Below are 9,168 nucleotides of genomic sequence, written 5' to 3' on the forward strand. Positions count from 1 at the left end.
ATGGCTTTTATTTTCGAAACACTGATACCATGAGACTCACGATCAAGAGAAATGCAACCTTCTTGCATTTGAAAAAAAGAATACAATCCTGTATAAGATCGGGTATTGTGTCAAAGATCACATATCAAAATCCAATATTTTTTGAGAATAGTCAACGCAAGTTTTTTCCCCTAAAGGTACGAGACGATGAAGATGTTAAATACATGTTTGTTAGTCATGAACATTTAGGCTGCAACTGTATTGAGTTGTACATTACTCTTCAACCATGTATACCATCTCAGCAGTCACAAATAACCAGTCAGGATGAATCTGGTGAATTTGATCCACAAAGGGCAGATGACGTCAACTCAGAAGCAGAAGCAGAAATGGATGTCGTTGATGAAGAAGAAGAGGAGACCGAGATACAGGTTGATCGCATGCTGAACAACGATAATGAAGATGATGATCAACCGCCACCAATACCTCCTAGTCATGTCTACAATCCGCCTCAACATATGACAAATATGGATCTGCATGACAATGAAACATCCAACAGTGTTTTCTATAATCCGTATCTGAGATCAGAAGGCGAATTAAAGGTGGGAGACATGTTTCGTACAAAAGAAGAATGTGTTCTAGCTATCAAAAAATTTCACATGAACAACTCTGCTGATTTTACAGTGAAACGCACTGATTCTAGAAGGTATGTTATCGAATGTCGTAACATGCTTTGTAAGTTTCGATTGGCTGCATCTTACAAAAAGAAAAACGACTCTTGGGAGAAATATATATCATTAAGTTTTTGTTACAACGAAGTTCACAACAAACATCAGTACAAAATAAGCTATCTGAAAATAGAAATATTTCTAACTGATTACAACAATCAAATTGATGTCATCTCGACCGAACATCATTTCCCTAGCATCCTTATCAGTCTTCATTCGCATCCAACCAAAGATACTATTGAGTCTCTCAATACTTCTAATTTTTTCCCTTTATGATATTTTCCCATCTAACCAACGAACCAACTCCCTCTTCAGTTGATCGAACAAAGTGATGTTCCAGAACAGCATCAACATCTGAGGTTTATCTCTGGCATAAATCACCTTTCCGTATCGACGACGAACACCAAACATGATTGCCAAATGATTAATTGAGATGTGGAACAATGACTCACACAACACATCTATTTATAACACAAATATTACATTTTACACTAAGGCTCCAATTGAATTGGCGCCTCCTCTTAAGTCCTACACAGGGGTGCCGATCCAATTGGCTAGGGCACCTGCCCTAGCCAATCCAATCGGCGCCTCCATTCAATTTTTAAGAGGAGTCTCCAATTCATTTGGCGACTCCTCCTAAAAGTGGGGTAGTTTGGGAATTTTTTTGAAACTAGGGATATTTTGGATTTTCCTTGAAAAAGTGGGTTATTTTTGTAAAAATTTCACATTTATTTATAAAAAGAAATACAAATATAAAATTATTTTATTGATTCAGGACCAACGTGTAAGACCCCAATTTTGACCCTAAGATCCCTCATGAAATTCCATCATATGCATTAGCATTGAGATCATATCTTGGCATCCTCCTTACCCCCCTTTCATTGGGTTTGTTTTGGGAGAGATCACCAAGCACTTTGTGATTATATCATACTTGTATTTTATCATTTCACTAACCAAAATACCAAAAATATGTCTTTGCATCTATCTAACTCTTTTGTAGGTAGGGCATGATCTCATTGATTCATCAAGTCCACATCTAGGGTTTGAGACCCTCATGAACAAAGAGCACAACCAAGAATTGATTCAAGAATGGTTATGATCATCATATATGAGTCCCAATGATCTCTACATGTTTTATTGATCAAGTTTTCTTCAAGAGTTTGAGGGTGATTTGCCTTGGAAACCCTAGTTTGACTGGGTATCTTGAGTAACTTCTCCAATAAGCTATCTCACCAATTGATCAAATTTCTCAAGGGACACTTCAAATTCATCATCTTATGCATATATGTTCTACCATGAGCCAAGATAGTCAAGAGAATTGGAGATTAGCAAGTTGGTTGATGGTGGTTGGCCAGATGAATTCATCTGATCAAAACTGGGTCTCACTAGACCCTATCTCCTACAATTTTCACCATATTGTAACACCTCAAAATTTGCCCTCCTCTCTTGGGACTAGCTTAGCATATTGCATTTCATTGTTTAGGACATTAGGCATTTGCATGTTGCATATCATGAGAAGATAGGCAAGTCATCCTCCTAGGTCTTTCTCAGAAGATGGAGAGGTTGAGAGATGCAAGCCTGAGGGTCTCATAAATTGATCACTAATCATCTGAGGTTTGTGCTTCAATTAGGGTTTCTTGGTTCCTCAAGGAGGTTGAGTATTATCTTGGTTGAGATGGTACCTCATCATCATCATGGTTCATTATTTCTGATCAGATTCCTTGAGATTAGGGTTTTGACCTCTGGTCAACCCTAATCAGTGGCATTCTACCAGTCAGGGTTTTTCAAGGAGATGAGGTCTTTATAGAGATGGAGATCATCATATGATTTTATTAAGCTTTTATAAGCTAGGGTTTCATTTTGGAGTTATTTCATCAAGTGTTGAAGGCTCAGAACTCATCAGTGCATGTGCAAGTCATCTGAGGCCCACAAAAGTCAACAGAGGTCAACTACAAAGTCAATTGTGGATTTGGAGGTGGGAAGTGGTTAGAGATGATTCATTCATGTTCAAACAAGTCTCATTTGACATTTCAAACATCAACATTGAAGAATTTGAAGTCAGGTCAAGACTTTCCAAAAATAGCAGGTGACCTATAATTTGAACTTTCCAAAAATGGAAAGGTTTTAGACCAACTTCAACTCAAGATTATATCATCAAGAAAGCTTCAAATGAAATTTTGTCCAACATGAAAGTTGAAGATCTTTCTCTCCCATTTCCAAAAAGTCCAAGATCATGAATTTCTCATGTGTGGTTGAGGAGATATGGTCAAATCATGGCAAATTGTGTTCAAAAGTTCAAATGAGCATAACTTTTTAACCAAAACTCCAAAATGAGTGGTTCTTTTTGCATTTTGATCCTTATAACATGTATTTTCCAAGCATACCATTACTTGACATGAATTTCATTTGCATAGGCATGTGCTCACTCATGAAGTTTTTGGAAGAAAATTGCATAACATCTTTTTGATTGATCATGAGCATACAAGACCAATTCACAAGTGTGCATGGACTCATTTTAAGGGAATTTTGGGCCAGAACTAGTACTGTTCACGTGCATGGCATGCATGTGAGGTGAAAAATCATTTTTGCACAAACACCTTCCAACTTGCTAATCACCTTTGGCTTTAGCTTAAACATGATCTAAACATGATTAGTAGGAGGTATATATGGTTAAGCATAACTGTTTTTCATCATTAGCAACATTTCAGATCTAGAATCACAAAATCACCAAAACTTTTCTCTCAAATTTTTCTTGCAATTCTTCACACAAGAAGCATTTCTTTTGATTGATTCATGATGCTGAAGCATTTTTTAGAAGATTTGAACGTGAATTCAAGGCAAATCGTGGCACTTTTGTTCAGATTCATAGCTTGAAGGTTCCATGGTGATTCCAAAATCTGTTGGATTCGTGCATACTTGAGCTTCACATTCATCATCAAACACTTCAATAAGCATATTGGAAGAGATCTGAGGCTTGGCTAAGCTTGGAAGCACGTGATTCCAACTTCTGTTCTTCAAGAGGTTAGTTTTCGACCTCTTTTATTTTGCAAATTATTAGGATATTCATGTAGATCCTTGAATGTTGAGAATGCTGGTGGAAAAATCACTTGAATTGGTGCTGTTTTGACAAAGTTATGCTCGATTCAAGTTTTGGTGACAAATTTTATGCTCTTCGATTTGGCTTTGTTATGGTGTTTTAATGCAAATTGATCATGGATCCTTGATGTGTGTAGCATGATGAACCGATTGGTATAGTTTTTTGTGAATTCTGGAACATTTTCTGAAATCTGGAAAATCCAGATGAAGATCTTCATGATCTTCATCTTCCTTGTATGAAGCTCATGCATGTCCAGAATTTGCCACGGTTTGGCTACGAATTAGCTAGGAAAAATTCATGCATTTGCTACGAAACTAGACACACGCTGCATGGCTAGGGTTAAGGCAAAACGCAGTCGTTTTGTTGTGCGCGCTACAATTTAAAAACGCGCCAGGTTCGATTCCTGGCTGGGACGAATTTTCAAATTGCAATGCATTTTCCTTTTCCCTCCACATTATTTCATACCTTGGCTCCATTTTCATTTTCAAATTTTTCTCAACTTCAAAAAATCATATAAAATTGAAAAATGCTCCAATTGATCTCCAGTTTTTTGCATTGCGTTCCTTATCTTGTCTATTTTTTTATGATTATTGAATTGCAAGTTGTGCCTGATTAAAAAATTGATTTGTCCTAGGGTGATTGAACATGTGTCCATTTGTGCTATTGCCTTATTCATTTGATCATAAAATACTTGTCTCTTATCCAATGCTTCTGAAATTTTGTGTGTGGATTCTAGACATGTTGAGTGGCATTTTGGCTTTGGTTTGAGATTTTTTCCATGCTCCCATTCTGTTTTATGCTCATGCTAACTTGGTGTGACAATTTGTGTTACACATGTGATTGTTTGGATTATGCTATGTGATTGCCATGCCTAATGATGTCCAATGCCTCTAATTTTTTGTGTGATGATCATGTTATATATCCTGTTTACTCATGAATTTTGCCAAGATTATTTGAGTCATTTTTGATTTAATGTGCATTTGTTCCTTCTGATGTCTCAATGTGATCACCATTTACATACCTTGCCATGTTTTGCTCATGAAATGAATTTGATTAATGATCTTGATGTGAGACTTTTTGAGTTTTGTTCTTGATTGAATGAGGATGATTCATGTTAAATTTCAAGTTCTGTTTTGAATGTTTGACCCTCTTTTGACCCTAGGCTTTGACCTAGTGGTTTGAACTCACTGTTTGGATTGTGGATTTCAGGTTCATATGCACATTGCCATGATTGGAGTGGCTCATTCTTTTGAGTTTGATTAATTGGTTGATGTTGGCTAACATTGTGTTGTTTTATAGGTTTTGAGAACAAGTCCCCTTGTGCTTGTGCCTTGCTCATTGTTGCCTGATTGCTTTGTCTGTTTATTATTGCCTGATGACTGTTGTCTGTTTGTTTGAACTGTGTACTGATTGTCTAGTTGTTTGCACAGGTACCTAAGTTGATTTGAGTTCTTTTGAACTTGTTTTGCTTTGCTTGGTTGCTTAACCACTGAGGTATAATTCCTTTGACTTCATGTAGTCTGGAAGACCTGTCCTATTATGTGGGCAGGCACTTGTCTGAAGCCCTCCTTAAGAGGCAATGCTTGTGAATGTTTAAATTTGTGCCAAGCAGGTAAAGACCTCTTAAGAGGCAATTGGCAGATACAAGGGATGTGCAATCCATCCCCTGCTATTCAGTTGTGTCATTCACTTTGCTCACACACCTTGTGTTGATGCATTATGAATAAAAACCCAAGATCATGTTGTGTCAGTCATCTGTGGAGTAGAGTCCCACATTCTGGACTCCCACACCTTCATTTGTCTGAAGCTCTCCCAGGCCAGGGATAAGAGCTGTGAGGTCTTACCCTCACTTCCCATTTCATCTGCTTCACCCTAACTCTCAATGTTAGGGTTAAGAGCTGATCATACCCAATTCCAGTGGCTTGTTTGTTGAGGTTGACATGACCCCTTGACTAAAGCCTAGCCTTGTATGAGCCCATCTGTTTGCATATAGTGTGTGTGCTTGCTTTTGTGCTTTTGATTGATTGTGCTGTGTTAGGATAGCTTGCTTCCTGTGCAAGTTAGATAGAAACCTCAACTTAGGGATCGTATGCATGACAACTTCTAGGCTCGAGTCGTAGTCTCCCTAGTAGTTTGTGTCTCCCTTTGTATCTGGTTAGGATATAAGTTCTTTCCCTGTTAAGGGGAACTACGTCGCCCTGATCCTCATACCAGATGAGGTACGTAGGCAGGAGATGAGTTGATCTCTCCGGGCGCCCTTTTTCTTTTTCACCCCTTTGTGTGTGTTGGAGTCTGACATAAGTCCAACGATTGGCAGTCGGTTTCCTGTGTCTTGTTTGCTTGTTGGAGTCTGACGTAAGTCCAGCGATTGGCAGTTGGTTTCCTGTGTGTGTTTGTTGGTTCGGAGTCTGATGTAAGTCCAGCGATTGGCATTCGGTTTTCATGTTTGCCTGTTTGTGAGGAGTCTGACGTAAGTCCAGCAATTGGCAGTCGGTTTCCTGTGTGATTTTGTTTGGCGTGCGTTAGCCGAACTACGGTAGCTCTGATTCTCATTCCAGATGAGATACGTAGGCATAGGATGCGATATCCTAGCGAGCCCGTTCCCCCTTCTTCCATCTGTGTTTTATTCCAGTGTGTGTGTGTGCAGTTTGTGAGCAGTTTCTAGCAACCTTTCTTCTATTCTTTTGTGCGTGGATCCCGTCGAGTACGACGGATGCGTAGGGGTGCTAATACCTTCCCTTCGCATAACCGACTCCCGATCCCATCTCTCTCTGGTCGCGAGACCATGTCTTTTCCAGGTTTACTTCGAGCGTTTCCTTTCCCTCCATTGGGATAAATAACGCACGGTGGCGGCTCTGTTGTTTTGTTTTCCCGCCGGTTTTTTCGCGTAATGCGACAGCTGACGACTCTGCTGGGGAAATAAAGAAGTTAACCTCTAGCTGGTCCATCTTCCCTAAGCGAGTCACTCCTAGCGTTCTCTAGGATAGTTTAGGTTGCTTGTGTTGCTCTATTTGTTGTATTTATGATTATTATGTTGTATATATATTTGCATAAATGTTTGCATGCATCATACTATCATTGTGTTGTCTTTTGTACAGGTGTTTCCTCTGATTTGGGGGGGGGGGGGGTGTTCTGAGTGGGGCTAAAACCCAGGCCCGAGTATACACCTAGGATTAGCGTGGTCTCATGTTGCCTCTCATGTTAGGTCAACATGTTTTGGGCGACGTGACATACCACAAGCCGGACGAGGTTTATTTGAGAGTGCTCTTCCTTTGTGGAGTATCCACTTTGGTTGATTCACCTCATCTGAGCTGGTGACTTCGGTGACCGATCTTTTCCAGATCTTTGGTTTAGACGATCTTAAGAGAGCTACAACAGCACACCCGAAAGGGCAAACCCGTTGAGTATCTTTGCCCGATTGTCGAGACCATTATCCTCTTTATGATAACCTGATTAGAATTCACCTGTGAGGGGAGGGTTGATTCTTACAGATGCATGTTCTGATGGTGACTTTGATGGTGACTAATGGTTCAGTTATTGATCAGAGTTATATTTATAAGTCGGATTTATGGATATCTATTTCTGAGACGCCGGAATGCTGTCCGTAGTATTTATCAATGGGGATCCGTTTATTTCAGGATCCCCTGGGATGGTTCAGAGGGTCTTGTGGTTATCTGTTCAGAGGATCTCTGGTGATGATGGTGACGTATCCTTCAGTTCCGTTTATTTCGGAACCCTGAGTGGGATTTGTGGTTACATATTCCTTCAGATGGTTGTGATCAGTTCAGAGGCTGTAACTCAGTGCAGTTGATGATCAGATGACTTGGAGGATGGCACAGTGCATTGCATTCTACATCAGCATCATTCACATTTTGCATTTATCTGCATCTAACACATGTTTATCCATATGCAGGGGACATTTTTGATTGAGAGACTTCTTTGTTCCAGACATGAGGACTGGTTTGAAGGACGATGTTGTCTACAGTTTCTTCGACCCAGTGATTGGTGTGCTGAGAGATATGATAGCATTGATTACATCTGACCATGTGGGGATGTTCCGTGAGGCTTACGGTGGTATTTTGAAGTTGGTTTTCAGGCTCACAGACAGTGATAGGAGCGCCATCCATACTCTTCTCCAGTTTTATGACCCAGGCTTGAGGTGCTTTGTTTTCCCAGATTACCTATTGGGGCCTTTGATGGAGGACTATGCTAGCATCCTGGGTATTCAGATCAGAGATCAGATTCCTTTCTATGCCACTGAGGGGGAGCCTGATGTTGCTGAGATCTCTTGTGCTCTTTATTTGAGCCCGGAGGTGACCAAGGGAGGTTTGAAGGAGAAAGGAAAGTTGCCTGGTTTTCATCTGAGTTTCTTGGAGGCTAAAGCCAAGGAGCATGCTGTCGTGGGTAATTGGAGGACCGTCTGTGCTTTGATTGCTGTCAGCATCTATGGGATCATCATGTTCCCTAACCAGAAGAACTTTGTAGATATTAATGCTATCCGGTTATTTGTGCAGAGGAATCCTATTCCTACTCTGGTTGGGGATGTCTATTACTCGGTCCATAATCGGAACGAGAAGCGGCATGGTGGATTGATCTGGTGTTGTGCTCAGTTGTTGTACAAATGGTTCATGGGGTATTTGCCTTCCAGAGGTGCCTTTGTCTTTCTTGATCCTACTGTCAAGTGGTCAATCAGACTGATGGGTTTGTGAGCCAAGGACATAGCTTGGACTCATAATGGTATGGCTGGACGAGATTTCATTTACAGTTGTGGGAGTCTTCCCAATGTGCCTCTTATAGGAGTTCAAGGTTGCATTAATTACAACCCGGTGCTTCTTAGGAGACAAATAGGATTTGCTGTGGAGGGTCCTCCTCTTGGACGAGAGATTCAGGAGTCTTTCTACTTCCCAATTGAAGGTAATCAGCCAAAGTTGAGACAAGTGTCTGATGAATGGCGCGACATTCAAAGAAAGGGCAAGGTTCCTTTTGGCAAGGTTAACAGCAGGTCTTTTCCTCCGTTTGATGATTGGCTTAGGAAGAGGATTGAGCTCACACATCTACCATTTCCTGGAGGTGATCCTTGGTGTCCTTTGATTGAAGGGCCACGTTCTTCTGTCAGCATGGAAGAGTTCCTTGAGATGAAGAAAGCCAGAGATCAGCTGCAAGCAGAGAAGACTGAGTTGGAGATGAGTGTTGCTAGAATTCAGATGGCTAATTAGGAAATCAAAGGGAAAATGGAAGACCAGGATAAGAGACATGCCATGGAAGTGAAGCGCTTTGAGATAGACACTGCCTATTACCGCAAGATCAGCCAAGCATTGGAGTCGTCTACAAAGGAGCACGACATCACCAAGGAGAGGTTGGCTAGAG

The sequence above is a fragment of the Lathyrus oleraceus genome, chromosome 6 (genome assembly GCF_024323335.1).
Source record: "Lathyrus oleraceus cultivar Zhongwan6 chromosome 6, CAAS_Psat_ZW6_1.0, whole genome shotgun sequence".
Classification (NCBI taxonomy): Eukaryota; Viridiplantae; Streptophyta; class Magnoliopsida; order Fabales; family Fabaceae; genus Lathyrus; species Lathyrus oleraceus.